Source organism: Ambystoma mexicanum, chromosome 7p (assembly GCF_040938575.1).
Source record: "Ambystoma mexicanum isolate Mex_15411 chromosome 7p, UKY_AmexF1_1, whole genome shotgun sequence".
NCBI lineage: Eukaryota > Metazoa > Chordata > Amphibia > Caudata > Ambystomatidae > Ambystoma > Ambystoma mexicanum.
In genome coordinates this window covers 544,510,676-544,531,919 of record NC_090939.1, presented here as the reverse complement: position 1 = coordinate 544,531,919, position 21,244 = coordinate 544,510,676, and the positions used below count along the sequence as shown (strand labels likewise).

The following is a 21,244-nucleotide window of genomic DNA, read 5'->3' as shown; positions in this document are numbered from 1 at the left end:
CTCATCCCAAGTATCTCTCACTCACCCTGAACCTCCTAAAGGGAATTAAAAGCATTTTCAGCATATTTCTCACTTCATTGCCACCACATTCAAAGCACTTGGGCCTGTGTTTTAAAACTCATACCGGTTTTCTCTAAGCTTGCTGGGGGGAACTGAATTTCGTATTGTATTTGATTGCATTCCTGAGAACTGTGTGCTCCTCTTTCCATCTACTTCCATGTCTTACATTGCATAGGGGAGGGGGTGAATTGACAGAGAAAAAGTGATTATATTATCTTTTGCTAAAATCATCTCAAGTATTTCTGTACTGAATTTTATTCCTCATTGCTTTTCCCTTGAAATCATAAAAGTATTTTTGCTACTTGATCCATCCTATACTAACTCCTCATTGATTATAAAGAAGTGTGCTAGTGTCAGATTACCCATTGTTGATTAACATTATATTTATAAGGGCGATATCGATTATTAATTTATTATAAAAGCGTGGTATCTATATTTTGTCTTATTTCTCAAATAAACCTTTTAAACTTGCAAAACAGAACTACTTCTTGGCTCAGTGGGGTCAGGGGGATTCTAAGAGAGGGGCGTTATATAGGGGTAAGTCATCCAGAACTCATGAACTGGACATAAAGATATATCAATAAGGGTTTCCATTCAGTATCCCAGACTAGGCATTGACTTAGCTGTAGTGTTGAATTGAATCTTCTTACAGTGCAGAGGCCCACCGGGAAATCTCCAGAGTTCCCTATAGGCCAGTCCACCCCTGACTTGATCTATACAATATTGTTGTTCTGTGTTCTGTCTCTGAGTGGACATTTGTCCATGTGAGTGTTTCTAATCACAATGAAAATTTTGAAACAAAAGAAGGGGTATGTTTCTCATCGACTTGAAGCTATTTTACCTGACGTACTTAGACCTTTGGTGGGTCCGCATGCATCTCTCTCCCCCGACCCTTTCATTTGTGTCTACGACAATCTAGCCTTCCTGGGCAGAACAGGGTCTTGACCAGGAGCCCTGTGTCCTTGATCGTATTTAGTTACCATCCTATAGTATTAGTGCAAACATAACAGCCAAAGGGTTACACGTCTTTTGTTTGTATGTTATCACTTAACTGTGTGAACTTTGCATCTCTGGGTGCACTTTGCACTATTTTCTGCTTTGGTACACTTCTGGGTGCACAGAGCTTGATATTGTGTGTGTCTGTGCTATATGTGTCTCTTTATTAGTCCGACTGTGCCCTTTTGTGGAAGTGTTCGATGTGTTTGTGTATCTACTTTTTATGTACCTGTACTTTGTATGTCTTCGTGCATTGTGCGTTTACTTTACTTTGTTGCTTGTGCATATTTGCGTGCACTTTGTATTTGTGAGAGATTGGTTGGTGTGTACTTTGTATTTACGCAAACATCTGCATGTACTTTGTATGTTTCCATATGTATATGCTTTTGGGCAGTGTGTACCTACCCTGTACATTTAATGTCCTCATACTAAGAATTGTCCACTTATGTATTGTCCCTGGTGACTGTTCCATTTACATAGCTCTCAACACACACGCTTTTGGCGGGTGTCACCCGCCTTCTAAAGGGCTGACTCACCCGCCAAGCCTCCTGCACGCCCATTCATTTCAAAGGGCGTCTCACCCGCCAAAAACAAAATCGGGTGATTTCACCCGCCTTTGTAACATAAATGGTTGAGAGCTATGCATTTACTCCCCTCCAAAACCTGGTCAGACTAGCCCTCAAACTCACCCCATTGTAAGAAACGCACTGCTTCCCATCAAATCTGATTTCTTATCTTTCTTTTGTGATCAAAAGAGCATCGTGTTCAAGGACCCGGTGGGACAGAGGGAGTGAGGTGGGAGGGCCAGGGGACTGAGGTGGAGTGGGGGGGCGGGCACTGTTGGGGTTGTAGTGGTTGCTGTTCGGCTATATGTTAAAACCAATAAAAATATATATATTTTTAAAGCATTGTTCCTCTTGTCTATACATATGAAATAAATAAAATTCTGTTTACGCTGTGGACAATGCATGTGCTTAATGTGTGTCCCGGTTTGTGTATTTAGTGCGAGGCGCTTTGACTGTCAGTATAAAACCACTGTTCATACTTGGACTACCCTGGCCCGGTGTATTTATCCCCTGGGGCCTGATTTACAAATTGTTTTTCAATACGGTTTTCGCATCGAATAAACGCTTTGTAAACCAGGCCCCTGCACTGCTCCGATCTGTCCGGCACTTTGTGGCACCGGATTCCCGCTTTTGCAGAGAGGACGTCATGAGCGTGGTAGAATTGCCCGGCGCCAAGGATATGGGGAGGGGCTAGGGCGCCCTTGCTGTTCCCGAAAGCCAGACGGGGTTTCTTGCCAGGCGGGGTTTCTTGCCAGCGGGGTTTCTTGCCAGGCGGGGTTTCTTGCCTAAGCGGTGACTGCAACGCCTCTTTCCCTTCAAACTCCACTTGCCAGTGTAACTTGTAAGCTTTGAGTGCAGAGTCACAGCGCCCACTAGCGGACGCTCTGCGGCGCGCTGCATACAGACCCCCTGTCCGAGCGGTCCTAGTCCCGACAATGTAAAAACAGGCGGACAATTCTGAAAAGCTTCCTCTGTCCGGCACTGCGCCTTATCTGGCAAGTACAATCTTAAATCACGCATCGGCTGCCAGGGAAGATGCAAGCACACACACATGTATTAGCGCACGGTGTCTCCAAGCGCTAGGAGTGTTGTAAACCCTATTTTGAGCCCAATCATTGTCCTTCACATGCATATCTATCTCAATGGGGGATTTTGAATGCCGAGCTCCAAACCACGAGTCACACAGTTCGAGCCAAAGGGCCTGATTGGTGCAAATGTACAGCTGAGTGGCAGTGGTTTTAGGGTGTGGGTGCAAGGTCACAAATTGGAGAACACACAGCAGGGCACTGTGATGGGTTTATCCGACGGGAAAGATGTTTAGATTGAATCGGGGTGTACGGGAGGCAATGATGACATTTCTGGAAGGTGCACCCGTGACTGCATGGCCATGTGCTAAGCACCTCTGCAATGAGTCAATGGTAAGATTTAGCACAGTTACCTGCTGACACCCACCGCCCAGATCAGATGTTCTTCGGTTGGGGGGGGGGGGGGTTCCGACTGCACAGGCTGTTTTTTAACAGTGTATCGTAAGCCTGTGTAACATAATGTATATTGTAATTGCTACTGCCCACCCTCCCCACCAGCCCCCCAAGGAGAGGTGGATTGATGGCTACTTGGAAAAGGTTGATAAATAGCGTTACATGACTTGCTTGCCTTAGGATAAATCAGACAAACAATATGAGATTTGAGCAGAAACGTTGCCCTTATCTCGGTCAAAGGAAGCAGTCATTGTAACTTAAGCCTATCAGATGCTCGCTGGGTCGGATAGGACTGCTACCCCCTTATCTAGATTCGCAGCAACATGTTTCGCACTTTGCGGCCGATCAAATCAGCGCAATTTGTCTTTCACGCACAGCCTCAAACAGCGCCCGTAATGTATATTCCGAGTCCCCTTTTTCGCCCTCCGTGAAAGGAAGGCGGCCGATGTGTCTTTCGCAACACCCCTCAAACAGGCTTAAGTACACTCATAATTACGTTTGCGGCCTCACACGGGTCGGCGAGCCGCCAATCATTGACAGGAAGCGGCCGGACCCACAGGGCAAGAGACGGGATTACACACGTGAAAGGCCACCCAGCACAGACACGGCGCACACGGCACTGCCAGACAACCCCCAAATGACAAATCACACCCATGGCGGATCCGGAAGACCACCGAACTTTAAAAAGAAGTGTGTACTGTACATCACGCTGCTCATCCAAACTGGTCAGAATTCCGCACTCCAACTAGTGTCTCTGTGTTACGCATGCTGCTTTCTATGCGCTTTGTGGGTTAAGGAGCACGAAACAAGCGCGGGGTGTGTTTTTGTTACGGCTATATAGAGTGTTCAATCTTCTTGGTGGCTTGATATATAGGAAAGGGAATGTGTGACACTTGTTTAAAAAAAAGGACATTGTCCCGAAATATCCCGTCTGCGACTAAAAACACAGCATGGGGCTCGTCACTGTCACCCAGCATCCTGCCCTCCGAGCTTCCACCTGACTTCAAGGATGCGTCACCAAGATCAGGGTGCGAGCATCGCATGCTTCTGCGGAGGGGGTTCAGGCTTCAGTCCCAACTAGATTGGGAGCCCCCCCCCCCCCCCTCCGTTTCTAGGACACTCGAAGCATGAAGTTCTCACGAGGTGTTTATATCGCGTGGGAGTGATAAACAGATCTTCGAGATAACGCAGCGTCGCGTGAAATTGCAAATACATCGAAAAGACAACGAAACCCCTTGAAAGTCGTTTATTTAATGCACAAGAAAGAGGCGGCAGCGGCGGTGGAAACTGCAGCTTAGACTGACGGTCAAAAACGTATTAAATCCGATAACATTTTGTGAACTGACGAATCAGGAACCATGTGCAAAAGTAGACTTAGATTGCGAATTTTATCTTAAATCAGCGCCTCCCCTCAGCTAACGCCTTGGCAAGGGCAAGCTCTCCGGCATTAAGGAATCCAGACTCATTTGTGTTTCGAGACGGCGCACCAAACAGTGAATGTGTGGATTTTGGGGAACACGCCGTTTATGTGCAAAGAGCCATGGAAATGCGTCACGCACCCTTTCTTTCCCTAAAAGACGCACAGAGTGAGGACTTTAGAAAGACGTTTCTGAAACTCCTAAAACAATTTCCGCCCCAAACATATAAAATATAGAGAAATTCACAGGGGGGTGTCATGCACACACGTTGCTGTGCACCTTGCGGGCCTAAGCGGCCGGTCTGAGTGGGCCTGTCGGAGCACGGTTATATGACTAATGGGGTACAGGGTCCCGGAGACCCCATAGTCGGCACCAGGCTTTGAGTGTCCCGAGAGCGACCCGCAGGGAAAATAGTAGCGCCCCAGGGTTGTGAGGAAAGTCCATGTCATTAATAAAAAAATGCAGCTTACAGAAGAAATTCATTTTTATCAGAAAAGATGGACATCTATTTGAGAACAACCCGAACAAAACAAATCAAGTTCATTGCCCGTTACCAGGGCGTTTCTGAATGGAACGAAAATACACTGTGAAGGTTCGGTTTGTCTGTGTCCTCCCGTTGTCCAGTCGGGGGTGTATATTTTGTTCGAAAGTTGCAACACTCCGCATCAATCCGTCAAAATCCGCCATACTCTTCCTATTCGTCCCAAAACGCACATTTAATAGTAGATGCGACTGACCCATAACCACAAAGTCACTATCGCATATTCCGATATACATACTGTAGAGGTTGTTTTATATTTTAAAATATATGAATTGTAAAGTGTGCAGTGATAGGACTCATGGGCTTTACTGACAGCTGCATCCAACCTGGACGAAACACGATGCGTCTGCAAAGCGCTCGCGCTAGACGTGGCGCGAAATAAAAGTAATAACTATATGCAAACACAAATGATCGACCCAAAAGTTACTTGAGTTCTTGAAATGTTTTATTATTAAAAAAAATAATAATAACATGCTACCAATTGACCCCGGCTGCACCTTTGGACATCTGTATTTATTTGACAGGCAGTTCCACTGCATGAGCCGAGTGCAAAGAGAAACGTCCACTTTTCTTGAGACGAGAAAGAAAAGAAAACCGGTCCGACAAGAGGGGCAACCGCGTAATAGGCGGAATCCGGTAACGCGCAGCCGTCTCTGCTAAGCGCATGAGTACTCGCGGGAGTACGGGGTGCGGGACGGTCCATGTCTGGTGATTGGAGAGCACAGAAATCCGCTGCCTGGGAGCAGGCAGAGAGCAAGACGCGCCCGAACCATGCTGCACCCATCACAGCTCGAGGAGGGAGCAGCCGCCCAGGGTGTATCCCTGGACTATCAGCCAAATGAAACTGCAAGACAATGGTGACCTTTTAATCACCAGACGGTCTTTGGTTCTGCACTCGGCATTTTACCGTCCAGGCAGGGCCAGGGAACGCCGTGCTTCTAAACTCAAGTACCAGTGCACAATGTGTATTCACGCGCCGCCGGAAGGGCTGACAAGTGTCACTGGTTAGCTGTCTAAGTTCTTTATAATGTGGTTTTTTCTTTTTGGATTAATGTATTTAGGGAGCAATGTGTTTTGCCCAGGAATACTAAAGAAAAGAACAGTATCCGTTTATTGGAGTCCCGAGAGGTTGATGAAACGTGGAATGGTGTACTGTACTCACATGATTGCTGGAACTGCTTGAGTGTGGTGGGCACGTTGGAGAATATGCATTGGCATTGTAGACGTGTGTGAAGGTTTTGGACTGATGTTTGTAATATGTGTGTGAGAGTGCTGAGGATGGACTTTGCTTTGGAGTTCTAAACGCTAGTAATAGGTTGTGATGGTCTATTGGATGCATGGTCTGTATTGCAGACATTTTTTTTTGGTTCAGAGGAGCTTCGACCTGTAAGAAGATGATTCTGCGTAGTTGGAAATCTCAAACTGCGCCGTCATCAGCTGATTGGATTGCTGAAATGTATATTATTGCAGGTATGCAAAATGTGATCTTCAGAAGACCAAAGACATTGAAGATTTTTGATAAGATCTGGAGAAAGTGTCTTGATATGTACTAGTTCCATTTTAATTCGGTTTGGGTTGGGGTGGGGGTGGATTGGGTTGCGGCGTTTTTTTCTTTGTTATTGGCTGTTTTCATAGAGGTTTCATTTTCTTTGTTATTGGTTATGTTACTTCTGTTGACTTTGTTGGTTGCTATATATCCCCTTTTTCACTGAATAAATACATAATTTAAAAAACACCAGTAACAGAGCCATCTTCGAGCAGGTGCGTGCATTAAAAGGAAAGTGATATGCAGCTGACTGGCTGATTTGTATTTGTATTCATATGAAGAACAGGCATGTCAATTTCGATCAGAAACGACTTAAGATAACATATTTACAGATGGAGGCTTTCCTACTCCTGTATAACAGCATAGCGATGAGAGCCAGGTCAGGAGGGTGTAATTGAATGGGACACGTACGAGGAAGAAACCAAAATAAAGAGAGCATATCAGGGTTCTCAGGGATGCGGGGTAATATGACAGTAATTTGAGGGGTGTTCCATTCCAGTTCAGGAGGTGAACTTTAGAGAAGAGTTAAAGCAATGGGTTGTAGTGGAGTTTTTGACATGGGGGTGTATAGTTCCACTTGTGCAAATCAAGGACGGAAAGTGAGAGGATCCATTGGGTGGTTGGAGAACAGAGAGGTTAGGGAGGGCACAAGAGCAGCTGTAGCATGGCGGAGAGTAGCAGGAGACAGTGTCAGCTATGGAAGGGGCGTAAGCCAATGTAGGTATTTGAAGACCAGTAGCAGGGATTTCAAAGGGGACCCATTTATTACAGAGAGCCAACCAGCATAGAAGAGAGAGGAATATTGTGGAGATTTTGGGTGGTGAAGTTGATTACTTTGTTAAGAAGGAGAAGGAGTATAGGGTGTGGCCAGGAGGAGGCTGCCAAAGTTGGCAAAGCGACTAAGGGCCTGATTTACTGAATATTTTGCGTGCTGAATAGTGAGATTGTGCACTAATCAGCGTGCAAAACTCCCTTCATCAATTCATGGAACTGACTTTGCGTGCCTTTCTGTGGCTTCCCACGGGCTTGTCACATCTTTGCGTGGAGTAGAGTGCCATACGCAAGACTCCACGCAAAGTGAGCAACGGGCCGACGCAGGGAAATAAATAGGGGGCGGAACATGCATATTCCCCATTCCCAAAGCAGAATGAGCATTTATGTGGGCCTGTTGAAGGACGTGCTATGCAAAGAAACCACGTGGGCATTCAAGCGCAAACATAAATTTATGTATTTCAGTGCACAGTGTCACATCGGGAAAAGTCACGCACAAACCTCCTGATCCCACCACCACATGATAGTACACGCAAACGACAATGTGCGTACAACATTCAAGGAAACAACCCATATAAAGCATGCAATGCACCGCATTCCATCGGTCAGCCGCAATGAATGCAGGAATACTGGGAGCCATTGTATTTGGGCACCGGAGGAGGAGGATGCAGAGACCCGAATTTTCTCAACACGCACCATGCTGTTTGCGATGCCAGACGACTAGGAGTATGCAAGGTACCGGTTCCACCCCATTTCATACTAGAACTAGGCAGGGAGTGGCAAGAAGACCTTGCATCCCCCACCATCTGCTCCCATGCCCTCACCCGCCTGGAAAACGTGCTGACAGCACTCCATTTCATAGCCACAAGCTCCTTTCAGCGCACCACAGCTATTGTTGGTGGAATATCTCAAGCCACACAATTCCGCTGTCTCCATCAGGTATTGGCCTGCATAACACAAGGTGCGAGTGTGCGTGGGCACATATACATGCCACGCACACTGCAGGAAAGGCAAAGAGTGTGCCAGGAGTTCTATGGGTAGCACACTTCCCACGTGAACTTGGACCCAATGATTGTACACATGTTGCACCAACACCCCCCCGCCCGCCGACTGATGGAGCACATTTACCGCAACTGGAAGCATTGGCATTCCAAAAATGTGCAGGTAATCTGAGATTCAAAAGGAGTCATGCAAGTCAACACACATTTTCCCGGAAGCACACAAGACAGTTACATCTACAGCCAGTCAACATTCTACCACGCCCTGGCATCAGGAAAGTTCGTCAACAGCTGGTTTCTAGGTGAATATTAGCTGTTAGTCACGTGACACAGTGAGCAATTGCCCATGACAATAAATGGCAATAACAACCCTCAACACATTTGCAGGCAACAGTGCCTACCCGCTATCAAGATTCCTTCTCATCCCATTCAGCAATCCGACAACACCAGCTGTGGTAATATACAATGCAGCACATACAGCCGCTATGGACATAGTGGCGTGCACATTCGGGGTGCTCAAGTCATATTTCTGCTCCCTTGCCACACTGGTGGGGTATTGCTATATGCCCCACCAGTAGTATGTAAAATCACCCTGGCAATATGTGTCCTGCACAATGTTGCCACACATCATGGCATACCACTCCATATGCTGGAGAGTCATCGCCCTCAGCCACAGGCATCATCCATACCCTTTTGTACACCAAAGGTCACATGGAGAGGCTGCACACAATCAGCTTGTGCAAACATACTTCTTATGAAAACCAGCCCCCGTGGAGTACACACAGTGAAGCCACATCCCTGGTGCCAATCAATGATGACTTGGGGCCAATCCTACATGCCCATAACAAAACCCTGAGAATATATGTCTGGGAGAGGCAAACTGTGTGTGGCCATAGCCATAAAATAAACTGCAACCAACACTGACACAGTCATTGCAACTGTAAACAATAGTGACCATGTTGCACACACCAAAGCACACAACACAAGCAACGAAATTCCTGACCACAGTCAGATGGCCAACACCAACAATAGTGTATGCTGATCCACTACAACACACAGGAGAACACAAGCAGTAAGGCACAGCACAACATTTAATCCCCAACTGACACGTGTGTGGACTGCCCTGGCAACCCAATGCATGACTCACAACTATACTGCTTGAGTGGCCACCCCATTTCCTCACAACAATTATGCCCACAATTCCCATGTACATCACAATAGTTACATATAATGCATAAACTGACAGGTTCACTATAAGAAAGATGCACATCTCACCTCACACCTTTCCCCCTGTGAGCCTGCTGCAGCTTCAGCCTGGAATGAATTCCTCCTCCCCTGGTAGGCTCACAAACCAGCCTACTCTGCCAACGTGTTGCATGCAGGCATCCAACAGCACTGTCCTCTCCAATACCAGAAAACATCTTCCCACGCCGAATGCCTCAGTACACAAAAACAACACAAGGTCAGAGCAGGCAACACATGCATCCAATTAACCTGCAACATGTTCCCCCCGTGAGTGCCATGCAAAAAATGCAAGCAAGAAATCACCAGCCACCCATCACTGTGTGTCTCTACACCCATGCCGCTAGACTCGCCCACCCGATGCCAATACAAGTAAAACCCACACGCAGTGACACCTCCTCCACCCACAACACTTACACTGCTTGCCCCTTCCATGCATTGAAGAACCAGGTACCACTTAGCTCTCGTTCAGGTAAGGGGACATTGTGAACATGCTGATCCGGCTGGAGTCAGGAGGACAGTGAGAGTACTGCCAAATAGAGATTACTGAACGGTTTGAAACCCAGGATCCCCTTAGAAGTACTCCCAATGCCACAATATGGCATCCCCTGATTAGTGTGGCATCAGGACAGTGCAGTAAGCACTGGCAGAAGAGCCGATGATGGAAACTGCAAGATGACTGAATGCAAACATCTCATCAATTGCAGTGAAGACAGGATCCGGCAGAAGACAGCTGGTCAAAGAGGCAACAGTCATAGGGGAAGGCAGGGCACAGAGACAACTGGCATAAAAGAGACAAGCAGACAAGAGAAAGCAATGAGAAACAGAGGACAAGGAGACTGACACACAAAAGGGAGCTGGGAACAGGCAAGAGGAAGAGAAGGCAGAGCGCATAGGGACTGGACTAGACGAATGTGCTGGTAACGAAGGGGAGTGTTGAGATGCACTGAGCAGCTCTCAACAGGCAGCAAAATATCTGCTGGCGTACCGTGCATGGTGCAGATCCCCATGGGAAACAACACCAGGCCAATGGTGTGTGCCTGGTGTCTGTGGTGAACTTGGCCTCCCCCAAATGGGCTGCTGTGCTGTGTGTGGATTTGTCTCGGGACAGCACCCCCTGAAGGGGCAGAAGTACTATGAGTGGACAGCCAGCGTGGCTAGACATGCCATGAAAAGCTGAGTGAATGGGATGCTGCATGGCAGGCAAGACACATGCAGCACGTGCAAGCAATCACTCGCCAGACTCCCATCACTATGTGCCCCTGCACCCATGCAGCCAGACCTACTCACCTCAGGATAGCTCAACAATAAACACCCAACAGTGGCAGCCTCCCTCACAACAACCACCCTGTAACCAGTTTGCCCCTGATTGCCATGCAAAAACAGCAAGCATAGACTCACGAGCCAACCATCACCATTTGTCCCTGCACCCATGAAGCTGGACCTGCTCACCTCAGTCCAAGGCAAATAAATCACCCCACACAGTGCCAGACTCCCTACCAACAACAGCACCACAACCTTTGCCCCCCTGATTGCCTTCAACTTACCTGCACAAGGTACTCACCTGTCTCGCATCCAAAGCATCACCCCTGAAACAATATTCTAAGTTATCAAAGACATGCATTGCATTAAAGTAAAGAAACTGGACAGCCTTGACAACTCCTCTATGGAACAAGGCAACTGCCAGGGACCACCCTCTGTCAAAATGTAGAAGTACAAATAACAGAGCATGAGCAACTATCAACCTGATGACAGCAAAACTGACCAAAAGAGAAATCGCTGTCAGTGAAGCAAACAGATCTCAAGCACAGCACAACATGCACCCTGGAAACATGTGTCCATCAGCTCCGGGATGCGGCCACAAGTGGGGCCATTGATAGCATGCATACAAGTTCTACACACCCACTGTCAGGTGTCACTTGTGTCTTTGTGTCACCCAGGGATGCAGCGGAGGAAAAGGACACCAAGTGATGAGGCAAAGGTGTGGGGAGTGGAAGTACAAGTGTGGGAACCGATGCGAAGGATGACAGAGGGCAAGAGGGAGACAGGACACAGAGTGATGAATGTGTAGCTGTGGAGTGGAGAGAGGGAGAGTGGGATAGGGGTATTGTGGTGCAAGGAGGAGACAGGCTGGTGGGGAGATGAGGAGAGAGATGCTGGCCGTCACAGTGGGTGAGGGCAGAGAGAAGTTGGTGAAGAGAGGCAGAGACAGAAAAACCAGGAAAAATGCACCATTGTCTCAGAGCCTGCAAGGCACATAGATGGAAAAATAGGACATGTTGGGCACGAGGAAGGACACTGCTGAGTGAGGGGGAAGGGCAGACTGGGAAACAAAGACCACCTGTGAAAGGGCAATCATCAGCTCCTCATCACAAACATGTGCAACCCACCATGGCATGTAAACCAGAAAGATACCCATTTCCGCACCATCCATGCAAAAACTCAATTCATCCTCATCTTTTTTTTAATTGGTTAAAACAAATGCAACCTTAACACATCAAGTCTTTTAAAAAAAAGTTAATAATGAAATCAATTAAAAATCAAGTAAAGAGAAAAGATAAAAAAGCACATCCACAAAGAAGAAACCAAGTTCAAATAAATACATTTTAAGATCTGATAGTCTCTTAGTCGATTGTGCCACAAAGCAAAAAACAATGTACGCAATCCATGAAAATCAATACATTAATGAATAAAAATGCAACTCATAGAATGATTGGTATAAAAAGTTATGTGGCCTAGTCATGTTATCCAAATTGCATCAGCTCATTTGGTCTCAAATTGTTAAAGAATGTGACCACGGAAACCACCATAGATACTTGTGTACCCTCTAAACATTTTCCCCAAAATGATTCCTGGGCTAAACATACAACCAAATCAAAATATTTTTGGAAATAAGAATACCTCCTTGTTCCTAGTGTAGAACATTCTGTTAGTAGATGCTTGAGAGTTTCAATTTTACAGTTGGCTTTGTAGAATCTACATTCAGCCTCTAGCCCCGACAACCTGTGGTACATTTAAGGCCCATGACATAAATCCCCTTCAAACCAAAATCCGCACTGAAATAATGCCACAAAAATGGCTGTGCTTTCTTCCCTGGCACATGTGTGGCGAGCATTGGACACTGCGACCCAAAGAATGGCTCAGCATTTGTTTTTCCTTCATTTACATCATCAGAAAATGACCTGCAGTCAGAACGGCACCACATTGTGCTGTTCTGTCATTTGAAGACTAAAGCTGCACCTGACATCCAAAACGGCTTTGCAAATTGTTCTTTATTTCATGAAAACATCACAAAGTTGTGCGCTTCATGGAAACACCCCCTTGCATGCTTTATTTCTGCTGATTACCAAGAATTGAGGCAATACATTTCAAGAACAGCTTCTGTACTGATAAAGTACTTGAGGAGCAAAGAAGTCTATTTTCCACTTAAAAACAGCTTTTGTTTTCTTTTACTGTGAACCATCACGCTCAAAATTGCAGTAAATGAAAGAAATAATTGGCGTTTCATTTTCTCATGTCAATATCAAAGAAAGCCTGGGCAACATCCTTTTGAGTCTATAAATCAACCATATATGCAACCCCCCCCCCCAAAGATTAAGTGAAACGAAACTATGGTCTGCAGAAAACGCATTTGTAAACTTGAAATTCAAGGAAATGAACACACATGTGAATTTGCTCTTCAGAAAATCAGGAAAATGCCATTTTAAAGTGAAATGTCAAATGACAGCTTGTGCTTGCACAGAAATGTGATTGAATATGTGGGTGGGGTTTTTGCTATATAATGTACAGTATATTTATCCCCACAAGACTTGGTTTCCTTTGAAAAACAACTCAGAAACCAGCAGAACTGTTTTTTGTCCCATGCACTGACTTCAAGGATGCCCTGCCTCGCACAGAAACAGTTGCATCCATAAGTAAATTCACTGTCTTGCTAGACTGGCCGGCATCCCTGCAGAAGGGAACAAAGAACCCATTAAGGCTGGTGCATGACCGAGAGGTGCAATTTCATCCAGCATCCACCCTGAAGGGGGAACTGTAAGAACCTCAAAGGGCATCATAAAAATCCTTTGTTGCAAGCCAGGCCTGGCAGAGACAGTTGGCTGTGGAGGTTTGCAGGACTGACCACACAGTGACAAATCCACCCCATTGACTTTAAAGAACATTTGTATTTAAGACATTTTTCCCAGCACCCTGAATAAGCAGTAATTTTATATTTATGCCAGATTTTTCATGGGATTTTTAGGAGAAGGAAAAGAGACCAAGTACATGTTTCTAGCACTTGGTCAACTGAAATAGCCAAGAAAGACGCTTTTCGCAATTAATTATAAATGGCATGAATCTGAAACTAAGTTGAAAGATGCTAAATGTCATTGGGAATATGTGTAGCGATTGGCAGATTTTTAAATATTATGCTTTTCATGAAAATGGCAAAAGTGTGCCAAAGGGCGATGTGACATTGCACAGAGTTGGCGATTGGACTGTCCAATTCCCTGTGACTTATGGAATTCGTATTTCTGCTTCTTATTATGGTTGGTAGTGTAAATTTGAAATTTTCCTCCATAACTCAATTTTGGTAAAAATTGCTTTGTGAGACAAAGAAAGGTCATAAATGCACACACATAAATGATGTAATTTCCCTGAACCAATCAGCCCAGCGGGAGGTGGGAGGACCGATAGGCTGGCCTATCCTAGGATAGGAGTAATTCCCGAGTACTTCCTCCCCAGGTTGGAACATTTGATGATGTCAATTTGACTATATAAGGGGGAGACAGATAAAGACAAGGGACAATCCACTGACAATCCACCTAAACTCAACTTCAAGATCCCGGAAAGCAGATCCCTCCATCCAGATCCAGGCACACACAAGAATCCAGGGAAAAAGGAGGGGAGGCAGCTGATCCCATTCAAGAGAGACCAGTGACCAGACCTTTCCTATCTGTCAAGCACCCTATCCAGCTGTGCACAGTGACCAGACCTTGCTTAGTTGTCCAACATCCCAACCAGGAGAGTCCAGTGACCAGATCCCTTGGCCTAGCTCTCCAGAGACCATGCTGGCGGTCCAGAATCCCAAACTCAAGCTTACATTGTAAGTATGACAACACCTAGTCCCCAAATTGCACATCCCACTCTTTTGACCCTTGCACCCCATTGAAATCCCATTCAAAATCCCAAATTGCCAGTATCATCTGTTCACCGTTCCATAGAAGAATCTGTGTTAGTCTATGTCTGTTAGCATATTCCTTTGATAAGTATTTCCATAGTCTGTACAAATCCTTAGCATTATTTGCAATTAAATCAATTAATTCCGCTATAAAAAGATTCACATTGAGCTAGTTGCCATTCGAAATCAACCATCTCATGTCAAGTGCCTTTCTTTAACAATTATACCCATTAAAATATAGTCTTATCAGAAATAGTCCTTGTGCAACAAAAACGAATTTGCCCGTGTATTGTGCTTTCCTAAAAATTCCAATTTGTATTTGTCCCATAGCAAAACCTAAACAGTAATCCCATTAAGAGTAACCCCTTTCCATCTGAATACTATTTGTAAAGTGCCTTTATTTCTTATCCTAAAAAACGATATCCGATTTTGAAAGCCAAGCCCTTTTTGTGGCTACTGTCATCCCAAGTTCCATGTAGAAAATAATTGCCATTCTGGCGCGTGTGTTTTCTTTTGCATTTCTGGCTTTTCCTCCAAATCAATTGTCTTACCTGTGTTCACGTTGCTTTGGTGCCCTGCTCAGTATTCTGTAAGCTTCCTTATCTCTTAAGTGCAGCCACACACACTTCTGTCCAAGCCATCCCACCGCAATTGTAAACTGATGTGCAAGTAACAAGTAAAATCGGATCATGCCATTTTGCTCATAAATAAGGTTTTCATTTTCGTTTCTGGCCTCCCATTTGGGGTGGTGCGCTGAATTCAAAATCTGATTTTTCCCTCTTTATTCTGATTCCTTGCCACTGCTTTCCATCCTAAAAGAATTTAGTTATCAGAAGTTTGGGGGTGAGTGTTGCAGGGGGAGTGCTCAAATTGAATGTAATCTGTTGATTTTAAAAACGCTTTCCTTTCTGTTTTGCTATTAAAGGTTCCTGTGTATATGTTAGGAGTTTGAATCAACTGTATTGTGGGATTTTTGCATTTGTACTGCCACACAGTGGTGGCTGCTGCTCATATTGTTTCATTTGCTTGATTTTTCATTGAATCCTAAAATTAATAAATATCATATTGTTCACACCGGCCTGGTTCATAGTCCATTGCGACACAGGGTTTTTGTTAAGGTGGGTGTGAGACGGGTTGGGGTCTTCTCAAAGAAAGAACCCGGAATTGATTCAAGATAAAAAGTGTTTTTATTGTGCGCCACATTCATTGTCAGTGGAAGAAGCCCCTGGCTGGAGTGTGCCGTGTTATAAAACCGTTACAAACCTCTTCTGTCTAATCAGGACCTCCTTGGAAGTCAGGAAGTTCCAACGAAACCGCAAATAGTAACCCAAATCTTAGCACCAGGAAATTTCACCAAGTATAGAGCCAAAGTCCCCCTACTTCTGTGTTCACGTTGCAGTTGAGCTTGGCTGATGTATTCATGCAAGCTTTCTGTGTTCGCACACCAGTCTTGATGCAAACGTTTTTTTTACCCGTTCTGGATTGCTTATCAAGTCATCCTTACCCAATTCCAGGTTGCACAATACGATTTCACAGCAACCAGTGAATTCCACCAACGTAGATACCACATCTCCAGACCCTGCACCAACCAACAACCCCCCCTGTTGGACACCAGAGTAAATGGACATGACAACAATACGCAGCTGTTGCCTAACCCTCCAACAAATGACACACCCTGGAAGAGACAGTCCCAGTAATTGTGCGGGCATCAAAGGGTGCACTGCCATCACCCATAGGGACAGCAAATGTACAGAAGTGTGGAGGAGTGGCCAATGTACCACATGCATGTGCCCACAATGTAAACACAAATTATGCAGTTACTCACAGTGCTGGATTTGAACAACAAATAATTAATAAACAAAGTCATATAATACATCCAGGTGGACAGAACATACCGAAAACAACAATGAACAACAAGTGACTTGATTGGGGAAGACAGGTAAAGTCCATCAGGGGTACACATGCGTAAACCAGTACAACCCTAGCTACACCAAGTGTGTCAAGCCTGTCCTGTGGAGTCAATGGAGACACATTGCCAGATATGTGTTACCAGAGGGAAGGCCATGAAGGGGAGCAGTCGAGGATGTGTAAACCTGACAATGGACGTGTGTGTAAGACATAGAATTGTAACAGGTTAGATCATATGAGCAGATAAGGGTGTGGAGTGGGCTCTGACACAGGTGTCAAAGAGTAGTGTGGACAGGGAGTACACCTGCAGGACCCTGTAGGTCACATGGGGTGGAGGGAGGAAAAGGGTAGCTGTAAGAAGACATCATAACGGTCAGTGAGGAAACCAGTGAACAACCAAAAACACAGAGTTCAGATGCACAGAGAATGCAGGGCGTGAATGAGGATGTAGATCCAGGATGTGGCAAATACTACCAATGGCTCAAGTGTGATAAGTGCTGCACGTTCCCATTATTTGGTTGTCAATTGATTGTGGAAGTGCAACCTCAAAAACAATGCACATGCATTGATGTGGAAGGGTACATACACACACATGCATATGGACAAACATACATCTGGGGTGACCACTAATACTGATATTACACGATAAACAGTGCACATCCTTACCTGCTGACAGAGCTGCCCTGATGTGATTCCCTCATCAAATCAGGAAACTGTACCTCCACATTTGTGAATGGAGGGCCAGTGCCTGGCAGAGGGCATGGGGACTAGGGAGGTGAAAGGGTGCAGGATGGACCTCCCATGGAGTGCAGTCATTGGATGAATCAGGATTACTGCAACAACATCGGACGTCAACCATGGCAATTCACACCACTGTGCATGGCTGTATTTCCAGTACTGCACTCCTTATTCCCCTGAGAGAGGGCAACAGTACATCTCTCATCCAGTCGGACAGGGGTAAAACCAACACATGCCTGTATCCTGGATAGGGGAGTGAAAAAATAAGAAGAATGTGTCCATTCCCATCAAGGGGAGAAAAAAAGAAAAATCACATCACACCGGTCTGGTTCAAAACAAAAAAAAATTGCCATCCTGGGCAGGGGGGGGGGGGGGGGGGGGCTATCCATATCCACAGGAGTGAACCGTAAAAAAATAAAATAATAATTATTACAAAAATCCCTCCATGGGCTCATGGACATCACGGCAGAGGTGGTTGAGGAGGCGTGGGTGTGCTGGGCCAGCCATCCTGCGATGGATCTGCAGGTGGTTGGGGTGCTGGATCCAGTCCACGCAGTGCCAAGGCCTAGTCTTCAGTGGCCAGGGCCAGCCCTGACATGGGTGCATGCACCAGCACCCTAAATGTTGTGAGATCACGATGCGCTTCATCCCGAATGGCCACAGAGTCTGTATGTGCACTCACTCGTGATACATCAAGTTGCTGGGATAGCGTCTGCCTCAAGGCATCCATCTCCTTGTGGAGCTGTGTCCTTGTGGCTGAGAGTTCATCATTCAGTGAAGCCCTCAAGCTCTCCATCTCACGTTGATTGCCTCTATGACATGCCAACATCTCACACATCAGGGCTTCTCTATGTGCCCTAGCATCTGCCTGCAGGGCCTCCTGAAGAAACTTTAGAACAACGCCTATCGACCCTTGATGTTGGCCTCCAGGCCCTGAGGGAGCAGTTTAAGGACTGCATGTCTTGCAGCCATTGCGCATCCCGGGCCACTGATGGGGACATGTTCTCAGCCAGGCGATCCATGCCCTCTGCAATACAACTCAACATATCGCCATGCCGGATGGCGGCACACAACATTTGCTGCTTCCACACTGTCTCTCCAGCATGCACACATCTACCATGTAATGCAAGGGACTAGGCCTGTTGCTGCGGGACCCCTGTCATTGGCTGCAATTCTGCAACCCTCCATTGGACATCAGCCCCAGAACCTGACACCAACTCATGGGATTGAGGTCTTGCAGCCATAACCACTGCGGACGTGGGGATCACCACTGAGTGGCCATGTGAAGCCTGCGGCACCACCACTGACTCAACGGCCCCAACTGGTCTGGCCATTGGGGCACTCACCTTCTCTCTCTCTGAGTAATCCACTTCTGGTTCTCCATCTGAATCAGCAGAGTCAGAAAAGTCCAAAGAGGCAGGAGCATGACTGATAATCGCATGTAAAACCTGTCGAATTTCCCGGCCAACAACATCACGGCCTCCACTGGTGGACTGACAAACCAGTTCCTCTTCTTACACCTCCTTCTCTGTATCCACTGCATCAGCACCTGCACATGGACAGAGAAAGACAGTTTGAGTCATGTGTTTCCTGACTAACATGCACATATACATCAAATTTCTTACATTTGCAAAATGGACACCCGTACATCTGACATCGTGATTTGGCACACTGTGAGCTGTAAACCACGATTGTGTGCCATTTGACATGCAGCACCGGCTACCCCAGTCCTGTCCATGCTGTTAGTGGACACATAGACGTACAAAAGTGGCTTACACATTGATGCGTGGAAGAAGGCATGCGTCTGTCATGTATCGACTGATGAACACATGCAGGCCTTTTATGTCAGACTGGTGATTGTAATATGAAATGGATTTACATATTTGGAATTCGGCCATGCACATAAATGACATGCAATGCAGGCAGGCACAATCATTGACATAATTCATGCCCATGTCCTTCCACATGGAATGTCTACAGACATTTCAGTTAGAGAGTACCAGACTGGCCACCTTGTCATGATGAAACAAACAGAGAAGAGAGTGGGCACCACCATGTATTCAAAAATGTTCAGAATATTCAAGTAAAAATCAAATATTTCAAAAAAGAATATACATCCAATTGAAAAGGAGCTGGCTGTGACAAGTCTAGAGACACCCGGACTTATAATTGCAACACACGCTGGAGACCAAGTAATAATACTGGGTCACACAACCGCTCTCATATAGGGCCCAAGATGGGCACGTATTTATATCAGATTCACGACAATATGTTCAAGTATCCATAATATACCATACTTCTTAAAGAAAGGAAGATGAGTCTTTCTGATTCATATCAAAAATGATTTATCCATAGTAATTCAAACAAAAAGCTCTCACTAATAATCCTTAGTGAGGAAGCAGTTGCCACAATCCACATGTATTAGACTAAAAAAGCCAATGCATTTCGGAAATTATTTCCTTCATCAGGGCGAGTCTAATTATATAAGTCCAGCAAGCAAGTATATAACATAACAAATGCAAGTATGTGACATAAATTCATATAATGGTGACAATTCAAACGAAACATACATTGAAAAAAATGAATGAAAGGAAACATACCAATCAGTAGATGTTACATCATGGGTAAATATCAATAGCAAAAAAGAAAAAAGAAAAAAGAAAAAGAAAAATGCCGTAAGTGGTTTATAAGGTAAATAAATGAAACCAAAGAATATTAGATGTGGATTTACCTCATTGGTGTGGTCAGTGGTGAAAAACAGAACGTCCTGCGTTCATGCCCACTCAGCAGTGGGTTGTAAATGACATTATGCACAAAGGCATGGAGAAAATCCACTCGTGCTTACAAGGAAACCAATCTGTGGATCATAAAAGATCCAATTAGATACTGTGTTTTACACTCATACTTGGTCAAAGAGAAGGATTGTAATCAGATTCTTACCTTGTAATACACAGAGAGAAACGATCCTCCACTGTGCAGCTGCAGGGCAGTGACACAGACTGCAGTGTGAAGCCGTTGTCTAGGCAACGGTTCTTTTGTTTAGCATGTGACCACCTCGTTTCTGTGAGATGCAGGTGGTCACAATTAATGATGTAAAATCGGCCAGGGCCCACAGAAATGACAAACCAAATATTTATGGGGCATCATCAATAGGTGGCCATAATTGTGATGATAAAATCCGAAAAAAAATTAAACATTAGAATAATGAAGATAGAAAAAATACTGTCACAGGTCCTGTGGCTGTCTGGTCACAAATACTGCTGTAAATTCGGCCAGGGCACCCAAAAATAAAAAATGAGGTATTTATAGGGCATCACAAATGGGTGCCCATAATTGTAATAACAAATTCCCAAATTAAAAAAATTATGAAAAAACAAAGTAGTAGTGATGGATTTATGCAGGTGGTCACAAATAATGATGTAAAATAGGCCAGGGCCCACAAAGATGTCAAACCAAGTATTTATGGGGCATCATAAATAGGTGCCCATAACTGTGATGATAAAATCCGAAAAAAAATATTAAACATTAGTATAATGAAGATAGAAAAAATACTGTCACAGGTACTATGGCTATCTGGTCACGAATACTGTTGTAAAGTCGGCCAGGGCCCACAAAAATTAAAAATGAAGTATTTATGGGGCATCACCAATGGGTGCCCATAATTGTAATGACAAAATTCCAAATAAATATATGAAGTAACAAAGTAGTGAAGATAGAAAAAATACTGTCACAGGTCTTTAAGCTGTCTGGACAGCAAGACATAACGAAATTAAGCTAAGGTAATAGTAAGACTATTCAAACGTAGATGAGCAGTTGAAGTA

General features: G+C 45.2%; 1 long non-coding RNA gene across 1 annotated transcript; it reads right to left on the bottom strand.

Annotated features, from left to right (window-relative positions):
* Positions 1–19,814: 19,814 nt before the first annotated feature.
* LOC138526606 (uncharacterized) lies at positions 19,815–20,428 on the bottom strand. Its single transcript, XR_011283653.1, has 3 exons — positions 20,364–20,428; positions 20,155–20,280; positions 19,815–19,898 (listed from the first exon to the last, which is right to left on the bottom strand). It is a non-coding gene; the product is annotated as an uncharacterized lncRNA (long non-coding RNA).
* Between the last annotated feature and the right edge of the window lie 816 nt (positions 20,429–21,244).